The sequence below is a fragment of the Balaenoptera borealis genome, assembly GCF_965194805.1.
Source record: "Balaenoptera borealis genome assembly, chromosome: 7".
In the NCBI taxonomy this organism is placed as follows: domain Eukaryota; kingdom Metazoa; phylum Chordata; class Mammalia; order Artiodactyla; family Balaenopteridae; genus Balaenoptera; species Balaenoptera borealis.
This window is the reverse complement of record NC_138864.1, coordinates 88,927,263-88,952,118: the sequence shown is the minus strand read 5'-3', so window position 1 is coordinate 88,952,118 and position 24,856 is coordinate 88,927,263. Positions and strand designations below refer to the sequence as shown.

Genomic DNA, 24,856 nt, shown 5'->3' with positions numbered 1-24,856 from the left:
TTTCAATAGATGCAGAAAAAGCTATCAACAAAATTCAACACCCATTTATGAAAAAACTGTCCAGAAAGTAGGCATAGAGGGAACTTTCCTGAACATAATAAAGGCCATATATGACAAACCCACAGCCAACATCGTTCTCAATGGTGAAAAACTGAAACCATTTCCTCTAAGATCAGGAACAAGACAAGGTTGCCCACTCTCACCACTATTATTCACCATAGTTTTGGATGTTCTAGCCACAGCAATCAGAGAAGAAAAGGAAATAAAAGGAAGCCAAATCAGAAAAGAAGTAAAACTGTCACTGTTTGCAGATGACATGATACTATACATAGAGAATCCTGAAGATGCTGCCAGAAAACTACTAGAGCTAATCAAGGAATTTGGTAGAGTAGCAGGATACAAAATTAATGCATAGAAATCTCTTGCATTCCTATATACTAATGATGAAAAATCTGAAAGAGAAATTAAGGAAACACTCCCATTTACCGTTGCAACAAAAAGAATAAAATACCTAGGAATAAACCTACCTAAGGAGAAAAAAGACCTGTATGCAGAAAACTATAAGACACTGATGAAAGAAATTAAAGATGATACAAACAGATGGAGAGATATACCATGTACTTGGATTGGAAGAGTCAACATTTTGAAAATGACTCTACCACACAAAGCAATCTACAGATTCAATGCAATCCCTATCAAACTACCAGTGGCATTTTTCACAGAACTAGAACAAAAAGTTTCACAATTTGTATGGAAACACAAGAGACCCCGAATAGCCAGAGCAATCTTGAGAAAGAAAAATGGAGCTGGAGGAATCAGGCTCCCTGACTTCAGACTATACTGTGAAGCTACAGTAATCAAGACACTATGGTACTGGCACAAAAACAGAAATATAGATCAATGGAACAGGATAGAAAGCTCAGAGATAAACCCATGCACATATGGTCACCTTATCTTTGATAAAGGAGGCAAGAATATACAATGGAGAAAAGACAGCCTCTTCAATAAGTGGTGCTGGGAAAACTGGATAGCTACATGTAAAAAAATGAAATTAGAACACTCCCTAACACCATACACAAAAATAAACTCAAAATGGATTAAAGACCTAAATGTAAGGCCAGACACCATAAAACTCTTAGAGGAAAACATAGGCAGAACACTCTATGACATAAATCATAGCAAGATCCTTTTTGACCCACCTCCTAGAGAAATGGAAATAAAACCAAAAGTAAACAAATGGTACCTAATGAAACTTCAAAGCTTTTGCACAGCAAAGGAAACCATAAACAAGATGAAAAGACAACCCTCAGAATGGGAGAAAATATTTCCAAATGAAGCAACTGATAAAGGATTAATCTCCAAAATGTACAAGCAGCTCATGCAGCTCAATATCAAATAAACAAACCATCCAATCCAAAAATGGGCAGAAGAACTAAATAGACATTTCTCCAAAGAAGACGTACAGATCGCCAACCAACACATGAAAGGATGCTCAACATCACTAATCATTAGAGAAATGCAAATCAAAACTACAATGAGGTATCACCTCACACCAGTCAGAATGGCCATTATCAAAAAATCTACAAACAATAAATGCTGGAGAGGGTGTGGAGAAAAGGGAACCCTCTTGCACTGTAGGTGGAAATGTAAATTGATACAGCCACTATGGAGAACAGTATGGAGGTTCCTTGAAAAACTAAAATTAGAACTACCATACGACCCAGCAATCCCACTACTGGGCATATACCCTGAGAAAACTGTAATTCAAAAAGAGTCATGTACCACAATGTTCACTGAAGCTCTATTTACAATAGCCAGACATGGAAACAACCTAATTATCCATCAACAGATGAATGGATAAAGAAGATGTGGCACATGTATACAGTGGAATATTACTCAGCCATAGAAAGAAACAAAATTGAGTTATTTGTAGTGAGGTGGATGGACCTAGAGTCTGTCATACAGAGTGAAGTAAGTCAGAAAGAGTAAAACAAATACTGTATGCTAACACATGTATATGGAGTCTAAAACAAATAAATGGTTCTGAAGAACCTAGGGGCAGGACAGGAATAAAGACGCAGACGTAGAGAATGGACTTGAGAACACAGAGAGAGGAAGGGTAAGCTGGGATGAAGTGAGAGAGTAGCTTTGACATATAAACACTACCAAATGTAAAATAGCTAGTGGGAAGCAGCCACATAGCACAGGGAGATTAGCTCCGTGCTTTGTGACCACTTAGAGGGGTGGGATGGGGAAGGTGGGAGGGAGACACAAGAGAGAGGGGATATGGGGATGTATGTATATGTATAGCTGATTCACTTTGTTATACAGCAGAAACTAACTCAACATTGTAAGGCAATTATACTCCAATAAAGATGTTAAAAAAAAAAAAAAAGAGGCAGAACTGAATGTTCTTGCCTTTTGGGGGCAAATCCAAGCAAAATCCTTGAGCCTTGTCTGCAGCACCAGCCCTGGGTAGGCTTTTCTCCATCCACTGTCTCTGCAGCCCCAGGAGGAACCGTGAGGTGGGAAGCAAACATTTCCCATTCATCTGTCCAGTCAACAAACATTTACAGTCTTTTTTGTGGCAGCCACTAAGCTTGGGGCTGGGTACTCCAGGATGAATGGATTTCACGGGACAATGTTGTCAAGTTGACTCAGCAGAGTGAAGAATTATGGGCACACTTCATCTTAGGAACATCCAAGAGACTATTGGATGTTAAGACATAAAGGAAAGAATGAAATCAGCTCTTGTCTTTGCTCCCTGCCTCTGCTCTCTGCATCCTCTCAGCCCACTTTCTTCAATCAACAGAAACATATACGCTGCAGAACCTTCCAATTTTGTTTCACTTAGTATTTCCTTAGCACTTTCTTTTCACCCCCACTTACCTCTACAAGAGTAAGCACAGTTCATCTTTTTCTAAATTACAAAGACTTTAATTAGCAGCTTCTGAACTAATGACATTTTTTATCCATGCATCTCAAGATACCCAGTTAGAAGTAGATAGACTCCTCAATCTTAATATATTTTTTCCCCTCCATCCATGAATCTGAAAGTGACAGAAGGGTATTAGGCACATTCCTTTCTTTTAGCACTTATCACCCAATCCTTGAACTGATTTTCATTTGTCTCCCAGTTAATCAGAGATCTCCTTGAGGAAAGAAAAGAAGGAAACTAACACTGATTATGAAGGATACTGAGCCAAGAACTGTGTGGGAACCCTGTGTGGACAGAGGCTGTGTTTTATTAAACTGGGTCTACTAGTGCCTTGCCTGCCTCTTAATACCCACAATTAATGTTTTATGAATGAATGAGGTTTACCCTCTAAAGAGAAGGCCATTTTACATCTCAGCACATGTTTACCACCCGGACCCATATAACTTCTTGTGTATAGTATCTGGTTACCTGAAACAATACCTTATACAGGATTTTTCTGATTTTTATTCACATCCTTAAAGAGAGACACATATACACTAAAGTTCCTGGCACGTAAAATTTGTTCAGTTACTAATTGATACATACAGATGGTCATTACATGAATTCTGTAAAATAGGTAATACCATTCTCCTTTTCATGGAGGTTATTGTATGTGTGCCCAAGGTCACAGCTCACATTTTGGATTTGTGTTCAGGTTACATGTGTTGAGGACCTGCTGTATGTTGGATGTGCCATTAGGTGTTGTCTGTGTGTTTGTAATTTAATCCTACAACACCTCTTCAGAGTCTATATTAACGGTGTGATTAACTGAGGCCTTAAGAAGATAAATGGGTTTTATTTAAGGCCATGAGTTCATACTGACAGGCCCCCTTTCCAGTAGTGCTTCTTACAGCTCAAGCAGCTAGTACTAGTCCTAGGAGATGGACCCTTTGGGATGAATCCCCAAAAGCTGCCTTACATGTTCTAAAGGAAGCATTTTTCTTTCCAAGTTTGCATCTATCTTTCTCACTGTAAGATGGTGCTCAATAGTGCGATAGTGGCCAAAGTTTCCACGTTATTCAAATTCTGCATTAAGAATAAATGCATCAACTATTAAATTGACATTAATGGGTCAAGTGCAGTAGGAAAGCCAGAAACTCATTTTCATTCTGACCCCTTCCAATGACAAATAATATGATGGAGATGGAGGGAGAGAGAAAGAAACTAAAAGTGCCCACATTCTCATCTCACACGTGAGCCTGTCTGAAAATGCCCACTGAATTTGTCTGCATGCCCTCCTTGTGCAAAAGGGGAGGGAGCCTGCCCTTCCCACCCCGGAGAGCATGCTCTGACTGTTTTTTCTTCCACTTGCCTGGTTGGAAAACAGCTGAAATTCTAAATATGACATGATTGGAATGTTGGACTTTCTCAGTGAGAGGGGAAAACACAGTTAAGTTTATTTTTAAAAATCAGCGAGATGTTTCTAAAAACAGAACATTAAAAAGTGATGTACCTGGGCAAGCTCTGTAGAAGATGATTTTATCCTATTTTAGTGGGTATTTCAATTATGGCTTACTCTTATGGGGAACGGTGCCCTGGAACACGGAGTGAGTAACGAAGCACAGCATGTGGCTTGGGAGGCTTCCCACTAAATGCAACTCATCAAATTAAAAGCATAAGTAATTTTAATGACAGCACAGAGAAACGAACCTTCAAAGGTTAGGAAATTTAAAATAGCTTTAACTTGAGGGAATTGCAGGGAGGTAGGCTTTCAACTCTTTTCATCTTAAAAAGGCACATCCTAAAATATTACAACATAACGCATGTGGAATAAAATTCACTGAATCTGTAATTCGGAAGCAAAATATAGCTTTTGAATTTCCTAACATTGACCTGCTATTGATATTATTAACAAAACTGCTTTGGGCCCCAAATAGCCCACTTAGAATTTCTAGACACATCCAGGGCCATGGCTACTCCCTGGTCAATGGCAGCTGGCCTGTAGGTGGAGGAATCCAGCACACCACGGTATTCAGTTCAGTTGCAAGAGAAACAGAGAGAGAGGGAGCGAGCTCATGGCTGCTTGGTGACTAAATGTGTTTCCCACCTCTTTTCCTTTGGGTTGACCAGTTCTCCTCATAGCAGGGATGCTACCTAATGAGAAACATAATCCCCAAACATAATTTAGGCCCTTGTGGAGATGCATTATTTCATTAGGCCACTCGGATCTCATGGAGCAGAAGACTATTCATTTTCTCAATTGTTCCCAAAAGGGTGTGCAAAGCTGATGAACCTCCTTACTTACACTTTGGGAGTCAATCATTGACCAGATAAGCATTGGCCCGTATTTAGAGGACTCATGGGGCAGTGGTGTTTTTCAAGTGCATTTGGAAACCAATATGATGGATTTGGCTACCATAACTTTAATACTTAATATGACAGTATGCCTTTGCCAACTACTTTTATATTGTTCTGCTACAGTGACTTTAAGACATACCCTCTTTTAAATTCATCAGCTGATTGAACCATTCATTGTTCATTCATTCAGCAAGTAGTGACTGGGTCCCCACCATTCAGAGCTGGACCACACTGAACCTGGAGCTTGAGGACTTTAAGGTGCTTAATAAAGGTTTAGAAGGTGCTACTGAGGTTGTGGTATATTTGCCCATTAAGAAATAGTTATACAACAATTTTATTTATTTATTTATTTATTTATTTATTTATTTATTTATTTATTTATTTATGACTGTGTTGGGTCTTCACTGCTACGTGCAAGCTATCTCTAGTTGCGGCGAGCAGGGCCTACTCTTCGTTGGGGTGCGTGGGCTTCTCATTGTGGTGGCTTCTCTTGTTGCGGAGCACGGGCTCTAGGCACACGGGCTTCGGTAGTTGAGGCACACAGGATCAATAGTTGTGGCTCACGGGCTCAGTAGTTGTGGCGCACGGGCTTAGTTGCTCCGCAGCATGTGGGATCTTCCCGGACCAGGGCTCAAACCCGTGTCCCCTGCATTGGCAGGCGGATTCTTAACCACTGTGCCACCAGGGAAGCCCTGACAATTTTAATTACAACCTGGCATGAGAAATTTTCACTAGTGTCTTAAAATGTATTCACCTTCTTTCAGAAAACTCAGATATGGGAGGCAGGAGGCTGCACAGGAGAAGTGATCCTAGCAAATTAAAAGGAGATGGCAGTTTTCTGCATTTATCAACTAATCTTATGATTTTCTCCTTTATTATGTTTATCTGGTTAATTATATTGAGTGTTTTACATATCTCTTATAAACAGCATATACTTAAAAAAAATTTAGCCTTACCACCTTTGTGCTTTAATTGGAACATTTAGTTCCTTAACATATAATGTAATGTCTAATATACTGAATTTAAATCAATAATTAAAAATTTTTTGTCTGCCTGTTCTATAAAAAAGAAGAAAAGGAGATAGCAGCATCTACTCTTCCATCCACACAGGAGGGGAGGGCAAAGCTCAGCAATATGGCTGGCCTTGGACACTAGGAAGTGAGTCCACACCCCAGTCTGCAGCTACCCACACTGAGGTCAGTCCTCCAAGGCAGCTATAAAGAGTATGGGCTTTAGTGTCTTGTGCATCTTCTGTTTGGTTCCCAGTCTGCTACTTACTAGCCGTGCAACCTTGAGTAAAGCTCTTAACTCTCTCAATTGCCCTTTCTTGGTAATGTGAGGAGGATAACATCTCCACTACTAGGGCAGGTACGGCACTCAGCTCAATGGCTGGCCAGAAAAAGCGTCCCATGAGTGCTGGTCGCCAGTGGCTGGAGCGGCTCTGCTGCCACTGCTGTGTGTCACTCCTGTTCTTCTAGTGCATGGTCTACATTTGTGCACGTGCACAAGTGCACACACACACTGGGCAGCTCTGTATGTGTCAGATGTATAGAATGTACATTCTTGCCATTCAGAAAAGCTCTCTTTCACATTCACTCTAGCAGGAAGAGGCTGCTCAGCAGGGGTTGTCTGATTCCCTGGGGCCTCTCCAAGCAGCCTGATGGGTGGGATGATTGGCTGCAGCATTTTTAGACCACAGTTAGTATTTACAGCCAGGACTGGGAATAGGGATGGGGGATGGTTGGCCGACTCTAGAGGCAAGTGTTATTAACCAGGCAGTGGGAACCAAGCAGGGCCTGAAATAGATGTCGACATTATCTTTTGGTTGCAGGGTGTCACTGCCCTGCTGCTTTTGTTGTCAGTGCTTCCTGGATCGGGGTTAAAAAAAAAAGGCAAAATTCACCGTTCTTATCAGAGACTCAACTTTTCAAATACAGAATGCTGCTTATGTGTCACTGACGCTGTTGGAATTGCCTTCTGCACCTGATTTATACGGATGGTTCTTTTTGACTGGTTACACTGAATGATTTGCTTAAAGTCCTATTGATTGGATGGAGAAGGGTAAGCATTACTGTCAAAGCCCTGGAGTCTGCAGGATAGAAGGTAGGGGGAGAGTCAGAATGTCTTAAAATAACCCTATTCTTGGAAAGACGTGCAGGTGGCAAGAGACAGCCAGCTTTTTGTTTTCTGGGGCAGAGGAAAGACACATTTATGAATCCTGGAGTTAATCTTGAAGCCTCACTTGAACCAAAGGAGCTTAACAAATGGCAAAAAAGAAAACTTCTGAACCTTCTTTTCCCTCATTTGCCTTTTGAGATTTCAGAGATTTACCAACACCCAAGGAAAATGGTAAAGCACTAAGAGATGAAGTTTGGATTTCTGAATAATCAGAAGTTGATTGTTATGATTTATTCATATTGAATTTTTAAGTCTGGCTTCCCAGAAGAGATGAGAGCCAGTCACCTATTTTCTGCATTTGAACCCCAAAATCTCTCCCCCTTGAACCTATTACAGTAATTGAAATGACAGTCCTAAGAAGTAACCAATTCCTTTAAATATGTACATAGCCTGTGGGCCTCTATCAATCATTCATACTCTGGTATGAACTAGTTCCTTCAAGTTTGATTTCTAGAGTTATACTCATTGGATGGGAGGAAGGGGCATGTGTTTTGCAAAAAAATAAAACAGTTAGGTACTGTCTCCCAAAAGTAGGACTGAATGTGATACCACAGTGGGTGTTCTAGGCTACCTGTGTACTGTAAGCTTCCAAATCTGCTACTCCAGCTTCGAGCTTTGTGTAATCCCGGTCAACAATGAGATGTAGTAGACTGCAGATGAAAGAGAGAAGCAGAACACCCAGCTACACTGGGGGGATGACTGGGTGCTCATAAACGTAGACTTCATTCATTCACTGAATATTTACTGCTCTGTGTCTGGTACTGTGCTACGGGGTTTTGGTCCTGGGAGCAAGAAAAGGCAGCTCTAGCCTTTACTCAAACCATACCAAAAAGGAATTTGCAAAATTACATTTCCAAGATACACATGAGAAAGTTTGTGCTCTGCTTACACCAAGTTGCACAACTAAAGAGTGGTGGATTTAGAATTTGGCTCGAGCTGTGCCTGACATGTGTCCATGCACGTGCCCATACATCACGCTGCATCCCTCTTAGAGCTCAGAAACCACCTGGAAACTCCCAAATTACAGCTGTCTGCTGAGGTTTACAGCTGGTGATTTGAACTGTTTTGAGTGAATCTTATTAGCTGTGGGTCCCCCTCACAGGTGTAAAATGGAAATTGATTTTTCAAAAAAGCAACAGCAGCAGCTGCCCCAGACGTGAGCTTGGAGCCATATTCCAAGGATGCCATGTCCATCAGCATGGCCCGTAGTTCTCTTCTCTCCCATTGGCTGGGACGTGGGTTTTGGTTGCCAAAGGTGGTGAGGGCCTGAACGTGCTATTCACCAGCCTCATCTGGCAGGAATCACTCAGCTTCTTTAAACTGGAAGCGAAAATCCACTCAAAGGGAAAATGAGAGCAGCACTTTCCATTGTGTCAAGGGGAGTTGAGGAAGAAATGGGGAACAGAGACACATGAAATGTCTCAATCACTCCTTGGTCTTTCCCAAGTCCTGGTCCCGCCATTTTTTGGTTTGATAGAAAACAGAGTGTACCTTTTACACTTTTCTAGATACTCTGACAAAAATGGTGGAGTGAATCCAGGGAAAGTAGTAGGTTAATTAGGATATCTGCATGGCTCTTCAACAGCAAGAAACATAATGAAGCCATATTGTGGATAGTTAATAATGACTTCTCTCAAGGGAAGGTTATTATAGCTCCCCCCTTGGTGTTAGTGTGAGAATCAGCCTGGGAAGACTCTGGAACTTTACTAGCACTAACTTAAACAAGGTTCCCGTACGTGGGATTGTTGCTGAGCAGCATATTCTAAAATTACATCCCACAGAATACACGTTCGAGATTTTGTAAGCAGGTATAATAGGTAGCAGTGTTCTGCGGTCCAACAAGTTTGAGGAAACACTAAGTTAAGCAAAGAATCTTGAATTTGCTAGTTGTTTATAGATTTCCAACATATCCTTTGTATTTTTCCTTGGCCATTAAACTTGTTGCCAAGGAGCATCTCTTGAGGCAGGATAGCCTCGTGATTAAGGAGTCTGGAGCCAGATAGTCTGGGTTCAAATCCCTACTCTGCCACTCATTATCTGTGTGGCCCTCAGCAAGTTGCCTCAGTTTCCTCATCTGTAAAATGGGGATCATAATAGTATCTACCTCCTAGGGTTGTTGACACAATTAAATGAATTAAACCATATAAGACATTTAGAACTATGCCTAGTACATGGTAAGTGCTCTCTAAGTGGCAGTATTATTGTTATTATAATTTTTGAAACTAAAAGGCTGGGCATCTAAGCACCTACAGACAACTTTATAGGGACCAATCTCTTCAGGCCTAATTGTTTGTTGTTTGCTTCAAAATAAGTTACAGGGATTTCTTCTTCTCCAGCATGTGTGGAATTAGGACAAAATTAATTTAAAAAGCAGGAAACACAATGAATTATGGGATTCCATTGCATTAGATATATAGAAAACTACAAATCATGAGAGGCAAATAGGAACTTGGACATAATAGTTTAGAAACATTGAAGGACAACCTCTGGCTTCAGAAATTAGTGTGTGAAATAAAAGTACCAATTACCAATGGCAGATCATATGGTTCCCACTTGCCCCTCCATATTGAAAGCACACATGAATGCAGCCTTTGGTAGAGTAAGAACAAGGCACTGACTGCTGGGTTTCTTTCCATCCTCTCCTTCTTCACAGTAAGGCGAGGAGGAGGAGAGGGGAAGGTTTAATCATGTGAGATTTAAGTACAATTCTGAGTGAAGCCCAAAGCTAAAAAGGCAAAGACCTGAAGTTAACAATGCTGGTTTGAGTGGGTTGTTTCCCCCATGGGACTCTGGGGACCCATGAGAAAACTTACCCTAACCCTGCCACATGTGAGACAAAAGGAAAAATTGCCCACCATACTCTTCAGAGACAGGAGTCCAGTGGGACTTGGGCCCTAATCTCGCCACTCACAGAATGCGTGACCTTGAGCCAGTCACTCCAGGCCCAAGCCTAGTTCTTTTGTAAAACAAGGGGACCCGCGTGAGTCTTAGCCCTGCCCTCCCGAGGGACAGTCTTCCATTGTCCTGACAACAGTGAATTGTGCTGAGACGTACACAGCAAGGTAGAAATGAGGACAGAGTCTCTGTCAGTCACGAATTCAGAGCTTTTCCCTCCCTCCGCCTCCCTGCCTTGGGCAGCCGGGATCTTCCTTATGTAACTCGGTCAGGAAAAAGAGGGCAGGAAGGTAAAAATATTACCCCACCGTTGTAGGCAACCCAGTACTGAGCTGGGTTCTGGTGATGGAGGAATGAAGATGAAGGGGACTCAGAGAGAAATGGGAAGGAACGGAACGCACGTAAAATCGAGATTGAGTCCTCTGGCCCGGGGCGTTCATCCATATTTGGTCCTCCATGTGGCTGCTGGGTCTGGGTGGGAAAAGATGCTGTGGGGGGGGGGGCGGCGGGGGGGGGCGCTGGGAGGGAGATGCATCCATCACCATGGCTCAGAGTGTTTAATGTTCCAGAGACTGTCATTAAATCAATTTCTGCTGCAGCCTGGCAGCCCTCGCAGACATTTGTTGGAAGAAAATTACAAGGAGGTGATTTGTCGGAGGTAATAGCCAGGCCGGGCTCCAAATTCTTAACGGCACGTGGACCTTTTGCCTTTTAAAAAATGGCTTGTTAGAAAATTCATTTTCTGGCCTGTCTTTGCAATCAGAGTCAGAGGGGTTGGGGCAATGTGAAAAGAAAAGGCAAAAAAGCTTGCTGGGCTTTCAGGCCTGGAATTGGGGCCAAGAAAATTGAAATGAGTAGGGGGCAATACAGGGACCAAATGCTAGGGATTGAATGATGGGGTGGGAGGGATGCTGGGCATAAGGGAGAACGCTTTTCCTGGAAATTTCTGGCCATCACCTGCCAGGAATAGCATCCTTTTATAATTTAAGGTCTTACCTTTCGCTGCAGCAGCAGCTAGCCCAGAGAGGCCCTGCAAGGCCCTGCACAGGGAGTATCCGAGAGGCTGCGAGCTATGTATAGAAGGCAAGGTTGCTCTTACTGAGAGAGTCGTCATGAAAAAAATGATCGCTCTGTTTGTTCCTTGAAGTATAAAAATGATCTTATTTTTAGACATTACAGTGTTTTTTTAAAAAATCTACTGGCAGTTGTCTTCAAATGAAGCCATGGAAAGTACAGCCAAGGATGGGTGCAGGCAGGAAACTTTGTAAGGTGTCAAGGGTTCCTCAGCCTCAGTGCTGTTGACATTTGGGGCTGGATAATTCTTTGTTGGGGGGCTGTCCTGAGTATTGTAAGATGTGTAGCAGCATCCCTGGGCTCGGCACCATAGATGCCAGTAGCACCTCCCCACCTCCAGCTGGGGTGGCCAAACATTACCAAATGTTCTGTGGGGGGCGAAATTATCCCAAGTTGAGACCACTGCCTGGAAAACACAACCTTTCCCATGGCCCCTGCCTTCAGTTTTTCTTCATTGATCAGCTATCCCCCAGACCACTGGTCTCCCCTGTGCCCACTTTGTATCCACTTCTCCACCCTGCAGGGGCAGCATTCCCCCTCCATTGTCTGATCGCCTCCAAGACGAAATGCTTTCCACCCTCCTCTTATCCCCCATAATATGCAGTAAGTTTAATGCACACTGTTCTTGTCATGAAATATTTGCATTGTATTTACCAAATACATGTTCTTTAAGGAAAAGTTTGCCAAATGTGCTGCTTCAGCAGGAGAAAACACATTTCCACTCAGTGTTTCCATTTGGTTTTGTTTACATGTGTTTTTTTTAAGGCAGCACCAAGAGGGGACATATTTGTCCTGAGATCTCTGTGGTTCTGGGTTTTTGTTTTGGGTTTTTTTTTTTTTTGATTTGTTTTGTTTTTGTTTGTTTGTTTGGTACAGCTTAGATTTCTTTTACTCTCACCCCAAAGCACCTACATATAAGGTGGTGGTGATTCATACTGAGTGGCCACAGGTTCCAGCCCATGGACTTGCAAACTTCTTGTTCCCAGATCCAACATACCTCCAAAGAAGAAAGAAGAACATTTCTCCTAGGAAAGATGAGCTAAACCATGAAGTCAAGATCAGGGCTGTTGGACAACTGTCTGAGATCTACATGTTTAGTAAGATCTAAATTTAGTATTAGAAGTGAAACCTAACTGGAACAGGTAGAATTTAGATGAACAATTGTTCTAATACACAGCTCAGAAGGCCATCTCAACTCTTTGTTTAGAGGCTTTGGTTCCTGCAGGAGGAATCCATCCTCCTTGGCCTGGAACAGAAGGCTTCTGTGATTTGCCTACAGAAACTTCATCGCCAGTCTTTCCTCTGGCCAGTTCCCTCATTGTCTGTGTTCCAGCTATACAGAACTATTTTCAGTTTCCCAAACATACCAGGCTTTTTCATACCTTTTCCAGGAATGTCCCTCCTCTTTTCGCTTCTACCTGGGAAATTCCTACACATCATTCTTGACCTAACTCAGAAGACCTTATCTTTGGTGCTACCTCTCTGCCTAATAACCTATGGTATATTATGGTTCTTCTCATGATGTATTACACTTATCTATGTTCCTTTCTCAGTTTCCAATACTGACAACAAAGTAGACACCCCCTGAACGTAATCGAATGAACTAATGCATGATCCCCGTCCCAGAAAAAGTTATTTAGAATTTGCTGTTCTTGAGAAGAGTTTTTTAAAAAAAAAAAATGCATTCACTGAAGTTCTAAATTCCAGAAGGTGCCTTGAAAATTCCAAAGTCCCCACCCAACCTCTTCCTCTTTGGAAAGCCTAGCCAAATCTAAGCCCATAGACCAGGTCCCCTGCTGCTGCAAGTCCAACCATCACCGGGTTTTTGTCAGGTTCCCCTTCTTCCGTGATTTTCAGTTGCCGTGGCATCATGGGGATTGTTTTCTCTAAACTGAAACTAAGTTTCCTCTTTCCCTTTGCTATTCTACCTGAGGATGTAATACTGACATAGAAGACTTTCCTGCAAGATATGAGTCCAAATTCAGAAGAAATTTCACCCATTGTTAGGTTAACGAACCCATTAGTTCTCAAAGTTGCGTTCTATTCTGGGAGTTTGAATAATCTCTCTCTATTTTCATTAATTAATTAATTGGCATCTAGGCGGATGTAGAAAAGAAAAAGGTATAGTTCCACCACCAGGGGGTTCACAGTCTAGTGAGATCATTATCTAATGTTTCCACTGCCCGAGAAACATGTTCTCATAATCGTGTGCTGGGAATAGGGAAAGCCTGATGGAAGGAGGGAGAGCGTGTAGGGAAGCCCAGACAGACTGCACAGAGGGTTGTGAAAGTGAAAGCCTTGGATGCCTGTGGGGTGCCCGTCTTGATTACATCCTCTTCTCATTCATCTTCCCTGACCGCTTTAATTGTGGTTCTTCTTACTTATTATCACCCTTAAGAAAGATGGAAGGTACATTGAGAAGCTCCATGAGCACTTTCCATAGGAAACACGTCATTAAGATGAAGATTTAAGCTAACCCTCAGCCATTTTTTTAAAAAGCTATCATGAAAGACAAATGTGAAATGGAGGTTTTGAGACCTGGATTCCAGCTGAGAGCCAAGGGCAGCATCCACAACGGAAGCGTGTGCTGTCGCCTGGAACCCGGCCACCCATTGCCCCTTGACACCTTCCCAGCAGAAGCAAGTTAATTGTTAAGCCAGAGTCATTTGTAAGATGGAGGTTTTCATATTTTTCTTTGTCTTCCTTGTTTTCCTTTTCTTTTCTTTCTCTGTCATGTTTGGGAAGGTTTCTTAATTTTCAGAAGGAAAAGATCCCAGAATCCAAGAATAAAACTAATTATAATGACAAATTGACCAAAATGAGAAAAATGACAAATAATCTGTAGGCTGAAATTTTCCCAAAAGCCAGGAATAAATAAAATGTCTCTTAAAGTGCCTGGTGGAGGAGGCTGATAAAAGAAACTCAATTATATGTTGTTTCTTCTTCTGTCTGTGATACCTGACTTTAAAAGGGAAAAATGGTAAAAAAAAAAAAAAAAAAAAAAAAAAATTTTTTTTTAAGGATATGAAGTAAAATAATAAATAGAAGTTCATGAGCGTCTGTGAATTTGGAGGTTGAGAGAAAATGTATTCATAGTAAAATAACTAATGAATCAGTAGCTTTGCTTTCAAGAATAGATCATTCAGCTAACATCCTCTCTTACGTTAAATTGCTTCAGTTGGACAACTGGACACCTACCACCTACTTATTATTATTGGAACTTTTAACCGCTTTACTCTAAATAGATACCCTACTTTGTTTCCCTGAAATTTGCCTCATTCAAACAGGAAAAGAGCAATTAGCAAGGAGCAAATATAGAGAATTCCAAGTGTTTGATGGAGAGTGGGGAAAGTTCCATTAAGAAAGGGAAGGAGATCTGGCCCATGCAGAGAAGTCCTACCACTCTTTAAAGAGACCTTACCTGTGCACTTTCTCATAGCTAAAGCCCAGCAAATGCCCTAGAGTCAATGTGATCCTTCCTCAGAGGACTTTTTCAAGAGATATACAACCTTGAAAGATAAATGACTACCGTAAATATGGGGATTTTTGCAGTGAATCCGCTATGGTCCAAATACTTGTATCTCCCCAAAATTAGTATGTTGAAACCCAAACCCCCATAGATGATAGTATTAGGAAAGGGGCCTTTGGAAGGTGGTGCTCAGGTCATGGGGGCAGAGCCCTCATGAATGGGATTAGCGTTCTTATAAAAGAGGCCCCACAGAGGTCTGTAGCCCCTTCTACCATATGAGGGCACGATGAAAAGATGCCAGCTATGGACCAGGAAAAGCGTCCCCACACAGCAGGCTGACACCCTGATCTTAAACTCCCAGCCTCCAGAACTGTGAGAAATAAATTTCTATTGTTGGCTATATGCTACCCAGTTCACGGCATTTTGTTATAATAGCTCAAACAGATTAAAACAGAATCTTATCTGGACCCTTGCTCCATTGAAGAACATTTTGGGAACTTTTCTGTGTTGAAAATAAGGGATTTTAGAGAACTCGTTTGATAGTTATTGAATGCCTATGGTATACCAATGATTATACTTGACTCGAGCCAAGTGCGAGAAACAGACCCTCATCAGCTGTCAGGGAGGTCACAGACTAGGTGGGGAGGGAGTAGTAGTAATTATGGTAATAACAATAACAGCAACAACAACAACTATTATTATTATTATTATTTTAAGGTAGAGTACCATTATTATCCCCACTTTACAGCTGAAGTAACTGAGGCTAAGAGAGGTTAAGTAACTTGATAAAGCCACATAGCTACTAAGTGGCAGAGCCAAGTTCTAAAGGCAGGTCTGGTCCAGTAGTCCAGCCCCTAACCACAAGGCAGCACTGCTTCTCAAGGACATGGAAATTGATCACCTAAATGTGCTCATAGAGGCCTATAAAAAGAGCTTTGGGTGAACAGAGAATAGAGTGACTTGTAGTGGAGTCAGAAAGGACTTCTCAAAAGAGGTGACAGTTCAAGAGAGACAAGATAGTCAATCTAACAACAAAAAAGTTAAATGGCAGAAAACAACCTGAAATTCTGTTCATAAATTACCGTTGTGGAGAGTGATTTAATATGCATATGTTTTTTTTAACTTTATTTATTTGTTTAGCTAGTTAGTTATTTTTTGGTTGAGTTGGGTCTTCGTTGCTGCGCACAGGCTTTCTCTAGTTGCAGCGAGCGGGGGCTACTCTTCATTGCGGTGCGTGGGCTTCTCATTGTGGTGGTTTCTCTTGTTGCGGAGCATGGGCTCTAGGTGTGCGGGCTTCAGTAGTTGTGGCATGCGGGCTCAGTAGTTGTGGCTCATGGGCTCTAGAGCACAGGCTCAGTAGTTGTGGTGCACGGGCTTAGTTGCTCCGCAGCATGTGGGATCTTCCCGGACCAGGGATCGAACCCGTGTCCCCTGCATTGGCAGGCAGATTCTTAACCACTGCGCCACCAGGGAAGCCCTAATATGCATATGTTTATGCCAAATTTTAAAAAACCTTTTATGCATAAAATCATAATGATCTATTGATAGTCATTAAAATATGTGCATGTATATATGCATAAATTTCATTATGTAGATATATAAATTAATATATTGGGTGAGAGATTATGTTTTAGGATTTAAAGTGAACACTGTATTATGATTCAGTTTTAAGGAACATTGTTTTTAGTTTTGGACGTTGTGGCAGTTGTTTTAAATATCCACAAATCAACAGAATGGGAAAACATGAGCCCTTAGGAGTTCCATGAGGTCAGTGTCTCCAGAAGCAGTGCCACGTGACGGTTGCCTGCATTGGGCAACAGACCAGCTACCCAGTCAATCCAAATCTCATCTGGAAATGAGGAATGACGCACTTCATTTGCTCCATCATTCATTTTCATGAAATCACTGACTCTTATGTTCAACAAATATTTTTTTGAGTAGGTCCGGAGCCCTGTGTTGGCTCTTGAATGGCTCGGCCAATGGGCATATTACACAGAGGAGAAGGGGCGAGATCTGGGTCTTAGAGGCCAGGCAACAGGATGGAGTCTAAGGCTGGCCCATGGAGGAGAAAGCTATTAGACATTTATTAGCCCGGGCTAGAATGCCCAGAGGGAAGAACCAAGCATCCTGATTAGATTACTGCGGTGTCCAAAGAGGGTGGGGGGCTTTTGGCACCCCATGGAGAGTTCCCAGTAGTGACACAGTATAGCTCTGAATGGTCCACAGAATCTAAGATCTCAGTTCCATTGGCTAGCGATTTGGGGATGACAGGGGCTAGGCCTCTAGGGAAAGAGGGCTGGAAATGGCCAGATGGGTTGTTCCAGTTGCAGCTAAGATGGTATTGGGGTTCAGGAAGGGCTCCATTTCATGAGAGCTTTGGACTGAAGAAACTCTTCCACATGAGCCCAGCACGAATCACAGAGCATAGAGATGTGAACTAGGGTTCTGTGAGCACTGGGGGCCAGAGCTCACACAAGAGGACTAGATCCTGAATTTGTAGCAATACACTTGCAGCAGCCTCACTTCCATATTTTCCAGGTCCACTCTGTTCCAGGCACTGTACATTCACTATGTGATGCTCGCAGCAACCCAGCAAAGTTGATGTCATTATCCCATTTCGCAGATGAAGAGACTGAGACTCAGTCAGTAGATGACAGAGCCGGGTTTCAAACCCAGAGTTACCTGACTCCAAAGCCCTTATTCTTCCTATTTTACTAAATGCTGCTTCTGTTGAGCCAGTCCAAGCCTCCCTCACTGGCAAGAGAGATTGGTTCAGGAATTTATCAGGGATAGTCTTAAGGTCTCCAGCCAGCATCTGAACAGCACTGGAAAAGGCAGAGACTGCATGGTACTAAATGCTGTGGGAAAGAAAAGAATCATACGAAAGAATGACTGTCCTAGTCAGTATTAAGCAAATGCTGGAGTCCATGAACACACAGTGACACCCAACAGAGAGAGCTGCATTCTCTGCCTTCTAGGATCTTCCAGCCCAAGATGCACATTTACTTGCTTGAATATTGAGCTAAGAGAAGGAAAGTCGCTCAATTTGTGTAAGTTATTTTTTATTACAGATGCCTAATTTCTTGGAGTTAGTTGAACCATCCTCAGGTGTTGACTGAAGGACTGAATGAATGAATGAAGGCATGTTAGCTTGCTCTTACAGATAAGGTTTTATCTATGGATAAACCAAAAGAAAAAATATTTTCCCATACCCCCTAAAGCGAGTCTACTTTGTTTTGTGGGAGGAAGCAATTTCTAGACCTATCTACACATTATTTTCTAAAACTCAAGTATTTTGGAAGAGCAGATGGAGTGCCATACTGTACACACTAGTCATATATTTTGAAATACATTTCTTTTTGAGCAATTCAGTGCTGCTTTATTTAGCAAAAGCTGTTGAAGGTTTTAAAAGCAATGATCCAAAGAACATGAGTGGCAGAGATCACAGTGGACAGACAGGCACGACGGCAATGCTTTTCAAATTCTACTCTTCGGACCCCAGCCCTGGTCCCCATGGCCTCCCCTGTGTAGAGATGATGGTCCCTTTTGTTCTGGGGGATGTGGCAGTGGAGCCTGGTTATCTGTATTTTCTGTAAATCCTCTGGGTGATTCTGATATGCACCCAGGTTTGAGAACCAATCTTCTACACCCATATCTGAGTCCTACTCTTGGTACCTTGTTTTCTTGAGATTCATTTATTTTCATCGATTAAATTGTTAGAGAAACGAAGGAAAGAAAACTCCATTCCTCTTATATTTCCTAAGAGTCATGGTGGAAGCAAAGAGGTGTTGAGCACCTCCGATATTGCCAGGAAATTTGTTTTATAGATTTCACTTAATCTTCACAAGAACTCACCAACATTTGAAGAATCGGCCCTCAGATCTGAGTTATACATACTCCTCGGTCCATACCTTATCACCATAAGTCCATGTAAGACTTTCCTTTTATTTTGTTATTGTTCCTCTTCACCCTTGCTCCTAAACCCCTTCCCCTCCCCAACAGAGAACTACCTAAATATGCTGGAACTCAAATATACGTGTGTCCTTATAAAATATATCTTATTATTTGTGTGTGTGTATATTGTTATTTTGATAAATGATAAATCTGTAATACAAATATAAAAAGTAAGAATGTTTCTTAGTTTTTACTTAACATTACATTTTCAGGTAGATCCCTGTTACCGTGTAGACTCCCAACATTTTCATAGTATTTCATTGTCTGCATTTCACTCCATTTTATTTCTGTCCTTCCAGTTGATATACACCCATGCTACCTCCCAATCCCCACTGCCACAAAAAATTCTTCAACAAACATCCTCATTTGTAACCCTTGGGGACCTGTGGGAGAATTATTTCCGGGATGCGTACCCACGAGTTGGGTCCCGCAGTCATATGATATATGCATGTTAGTTTCAGACTGGTTTCCTAAATGGAAAGAGCACATAAGTGTTCTCACCCCCCTACATCCCTTCCAACATTTGGTGTGGACATTTGGTCATTCCGATGGCTGAGAGCACATGTCATTGTTGTTTTAATTTCCATACCTTGGGTCACTGGTGAATTTGAGCTTCTTTTCATGTGCTTCTTACCTGTTTGGATTTTTCCTTCTAAGAATTGCATTTTTATGTCCTTTATCCACTTTTCTATTTCTTTTTATATTCTAGGTATTAATCCTTTGTCAGCTCTGGCTGCTGCAATAATTAACTCCCAGTTAGTTATTTGTCTGATAACTTACCAATTTTTTTAAAATATCCTTACTATTTAATGTAGGTAAATCCAACAGTTTTTTATCTTATGGTTAATGATTTTAGGATCTTTCTTATGAAGTACTTTCCCACCCAAAATAAGGATTTGATTCCTATTTTTGTAGGTAAGGAAATGGGATCACAGTCTTGATACCCAAGCTCACACTATCAGTTAGTGTGATTTGAAACTATTAATACTTAGCTGTTAATAAATGAGATCATGGTGTTCACAACACTTCTAAGCCAATCAAGTAGTATTTGCACTAAAAACATCCTGTGAGTTTCACTCAGAGATGTCTCAAAAATTCCAGTCTGCAGCTTGTATGCCTCAGATCTCACTAAATTTTCCTTCCTGCCCCAAAATTCTTCCAAAGTGTCTCAAATTGCATTACAACCAGGCTGGTCATAATTACAGCTTTGGCCTTCATTAAGCTAATTACTACTTGGACTCAAATTGAGCTATTTCGCTCAAATAACACTGTAAACCAGTCCTTTCTCTGTGATGTCTCTGCCTTTTCTAGGAAAGTACAAGGCTGATATCAGAACTCTGTCTCTCCTTAAAGCCAGGGATTTCAAGCTGCCTTTTTCCAAGGAGCCCTGGGGTACAGCTCAAGTGTCTCATAATATAAGAGAAATGGGGGAGGGAGTTGCAGACTGGAAGGACCCTGAACACAGACCCTTTCCTCCAATTTAACCCAGTCAGGCTTTGCCTTTATTTGTTGTGTGTATTGGATGATATGTAAGATCTATTTGAAAAGGGATTCTACTGATGAAGGGAGCATGGGGGAGAACCACTGCCTTAGGAAACTAGACTACTTAATATAAACTGATATATTTTCACCTCTCTGCTCATGTTCCATTTATATAGTGCTTTACATTTTGAAAAACACTGACGTTATTTCTTTGTGAGGTAGGCATATCTCAACAGCTGCAGCACAATTTTCTCACAATTAAAAGCTCCATCTTGCAGCACCTGTTCTAGCAGGAGGGCTGCAGGGCCATATGCCAAGAGATAGTAGAGATTATCACTGGCTTGGGTCGAAGGTAGAACTAGATGATATCTAATCTCTCTGTTTGTGCAAAGATGTTATAACTGGGAAAGCTTAGAGAAGAAAGTAACATCACAAGAATTGACTACACTAAGCTTCTTGTCTGCTGGGGAAAGAAAGAGAGACTCCACACATTTCTTGAACACCTGCTCTGGTCTAGTCACCATGCTAGGTGCCTCATTTCATTTAATCTTACAGCCACTCTGGGAGGGAGGTATTATTATATCCATTTTAAAGGTGTTGAAAGTGAACCATGTCAGGTTAAGTGGAAAAGCTTGAAGCCCAGAGCTTTCCAGCTCCAAAACCAGGGCTCTTCCCACTGCATAAGGATACCTCCACATAAACATTGCATCTTTTAAAAATCAGCCTCCTTGAACTTCATTTAAGCAGTTATATTTGGAAGGAAGTTTTTCATGAGTCATTCTGTCTCATGCTGGGCATCACATCAATGCCTTGGTCCTCTCCCTCCCTCTGGTCTTTACCTCCTGCTTTTGGATCAAGCCGCATCATCTGTCATTTATAGCTACTTTCAGCCTCCTTGTTGATGAGGTCACTTGCCATGACTCAGCTGTTAGCATCTTTTCTGCTTTGATTTCCTGGGTTTCCAACACAAGCCCCATGCTATTTTTGGTCTTGCCTCAGATAGGAAGATTGGAAAACAGCAGTCCAGCCTTCTGGTTCTCCAAGTTGTTGATTCGACTTGGCTTTCTCTCTTCATTCATGAATTCTTTCTGGGCTGCAAGCTGAGGAGGTTTGCATGATTGAAAGGTTCTTCTCTCTTCTCAGAGGGTGTATGTCTGGGACACAAACAGGGGCCAAATGTGGTATCAGCTTTGGTTATCTTTGTTTTCACTCTTCTGACCAGAATCCCTCAAAGTACACAATCCCCCTTTTCCCCACCTCTTTCTTAAATAAAAGAATAAATATATTGAATAACGTTGTTGAGTAGTTTTATTTCAAATATGCATATATTATGACTAGTGTCCTGAGCAAGACAGAACAATTACCAAAACTAGGTTTATTTAATCTTTTATTACTGGGGCCAATCTTTCAATGAAACTGTGCTCTGTTAAATGGAAGCTGTCTGATATTCACAACTTGTGCTTCTGGGTTCTTGCATTTTATACCAGGAGGCAGTTTACTCATATGTTTCTGATCATTCTAAAATGATGGAGAGCAAGAATGTATGTTTGCATAACACCTTACACTTTATGAAGTGCTTTCAGATGTATCATCTGTTTTACCTTAATTACTCTATGGGGTAGGTTTTATCATCCCTATTTCACATCAGTAAATTCAGATGCAAGGAGCCTTAAACTTTATAAAAGAGCCTTCGTTTTGAAAAACAAATGTACGCATAAGGAGATTGAGCAGAGTCACCTAGACCTAGCATGTGCAAGTCATTAGCTTCTTTTGCCACAAACAATGCTGTGTTGATGAAGAAATAATATAATATTATACTTTGGGAGAAGCTGGTACATATAAAAAATTGAGGTAAGACTGAATTGTCATTCAGCTGGCTGACACTCAGGACAGTATCAGAGGGGCAGGACTCATGGAATTAAGCAGGGTTTGATACTCTCCATGTCAGAAGTAGAGCCTTTATTTGTGAACTGTTTTGCCTTCGAGATGGTTTCCTACGGCTGGTTCTGTTGGCCAAGCCTTCAGAGCAGCCATCATGCTTTCAGGATCCCCCAACCAGAAGAAAATGAGCATACCATGGATTCTCAGGAGGCTAGGCAATATTCTAGGTGTTGAGGCTAACACAGTTAATAGGAAGTGTCCTTGCTCAGAGAATACAACAATATGGTGGGAAGTAGAGGGGATGTTCACTTGAACTAAGCCTTTTAATACAGTGAGATCTGGGCTGTGATGGGTGACAAGCCTGCTTGCGTGAAGGATGAACAGTTAGCCTGTTAAAGAGGGAGGATTTCAGAAAGAGACATCAACATAGAAGAACGAGGAAATCACCAGTAACTTGGTGTTTCTAGAAGGCAGTGTCTGAACTTGAGAAATAGGCAAGATATAGGCAGAGGCCCTGTGATGGAGGACATCTTTTCTGACATCAAAAAGTTTAGCTTTTATGCTGCTGAGCACTTGGGTCCAAATGGTCAGATTTGTGTTGAGTTCATAACACTGTAGAGAAGGGATGGGAGGAGTTGAACATGGAGTGAGGGAGATAAGTTAGGAGGCTTCTGAAGTAGTCCAGATGAGGGATGTGGAGCCTCAACAGGCAGAGAAAGTAGAAGTGAAAGGAAAAGGGCAGAGCTGAGAAACATGGAGAAGGTGGGGTCACAACTTGAGGATTGGACATGGAGGTTAAGGAAGAGAAAGGCATCTAAGATGACTTCATTATTTTTGGTCTGAAGGAGGACTCCATAAATCCGTATAGGGCAGGCTCCAGGCAGGACAGTTTTAAGAGGAAGATAATAAGTTGAGTTTTAGAAATGTGTGAGAGGTGTTTATAGGACACTTCTAAGACAATGTTTTACAGACAAAGAAATCAGTTTGTATCTCAAAGCTAGACATACAGCTTTTGCTCTGGTTTGCATTTTTTTTTTCTCATGCTACTCTCTTTAAATCAATGATTCTTTTGGGCTTCATCATGACCAACTTTATAAATCTGATGACAGCAACGGATTCCCTGGGGGTGGAAAAGCACACATGCACACGTTCATAAAACATGACATAAAATTTCAGGTAGTTTGAAGAGCTCCAAGTTAATGCTACTTGCTTTCAATGGGACTTGGAGCTTTAAAACTCCATATAAATCTCAGAGCAGCCAAGTCCCATATTGATTGACTGTCAAGGATCTTCTACTATTGCTATATGACTGGAGGAGTCCAGTTGCAACCACATGGTTTATTATCAACACAAGCCAGTGGGAGATCAGAAAGCAATTACAATACCTAGAAACTGGAGCACACAGGCTCATTTTAACTCTTCTGTATACTACTTAGATCTTTTCTCATGACCCCATTCTTTGCCTGTGTCATAAACTCCTCCCCAGACTTTACCCCAAGGCGGAGCTAATAGGACACGAGTTGTTCAGACTCTTACTATTTATTGATGCAAATGTGATCATTCTTGTCCCAATTCATTATCATCATAAGGTGAGGATCCTGTTGTGAGGACAACCTCGCTTCATCTTCCGCTCAACTCACTTTTGGTTTTGCAAGAATGTAAACATCCCACAGCTTTCATCTCCGTATTTTAACTCTTTTTCTACAAGCTCCATGCATGTTCATGTGCAATAAACTTTTTCACACATTTTGTTCTCATGCTGAGGAATGTTGGCATTCCTCTCCTCTAATGCACTAAATAGTCCTTCAGATCAACAGAGTCCCCCAAACAGGTACAAAGGTGCATTAAAGGATTCTGTCACCTAATAGTTATTGAGTACTTCTTGTGGACTAGGTCTCCCTTGAGGGTTTCCAGTCTAACGAAAGAAGCAAATGTAGATTTATAAGTTACATACAGTGTGATCGTTGCATTAATAGAGGTATCGAACCCAGGAGCTCATAATATGCATGCTGTGGTGCCCCTTATCTGATGGGTTGAGTCTTTTCAGTCATTTTTCTGTGAGCACTTGTCGCACCCCTCCTGACTGGGCTTCACGGTGCTGTGGGGATATATACTTGGACAAATCTTGAAATTGAGAAACTTTGACGGCTTAACAAAGATGTACAAAATAAGCTTTAATGGAAGGTAGAAGTGATACATGCCGTAAGTATGAAGAAAAACAAAGGGGAAACTAGCACTTATTGAGTACATACTGTGTGTCAGGGATGATTTTAGATACTTTCACTTACACTTTCTAACTGAATGCTCCTACCTGTGTTTAGGCTTAATTAGGCTTTTCTAACTTAATTTACAAATTAAGACTCAGAGATGATAAGCAAATTACCGAAGATCTCCTTGTTTGTAAAACTCATGATATTGCCACTCTATATTGCTAAAGGACCTTAGGAAATATATCAAAATAATAAAGTGAGACAGAATATACTCATTTAGTTACTGCTCAGTGTTCCAGTTTTCTCTCAACTTCATTTATGTATTTTGCCCTGCCCCTTATGGGTCAGTACATACCCTAGAACATACTTAGGGCTTGTCCCTTACCAGCTTTAACTATCATTAATATTATGGCAATTTCAAAAATAAATCCCTTTGGA

At 41.4% G+C, this 24,856-nt stretch overlaps 1 protein-coding gene and 1 long non-coding RNA gene across 12 annotated transcripts in view; one reads left to right on the top strand and one right to left on the bottom strand.

The window, feature by feature from the left end:
* Nucleotides 1–24,856, top strand: part of ELMO1 (engulfment and cell motility 1) — a 552,023-nt gene that overhangs the window by 464,788 nt on the left and 62,379 nt on the right. The gene's annotated exons all lie outside the window — the stretch shown is intronic.
* Nucleotides 19,023–24,856, bottom strand: part of LOC309632251 — a 60,865-nt gene continuing 55,031 nt past the window's right edge. The window contains exon 2 of the long non-coding RNA XR_014246814.1: nucleotides 19,023–21,481. This is a non-coding gene — a long non-coding RNA (uncharacterized lncRNA). The remainder of the gene's footprint in view (nucleotides 21,482–24,856) is intronic.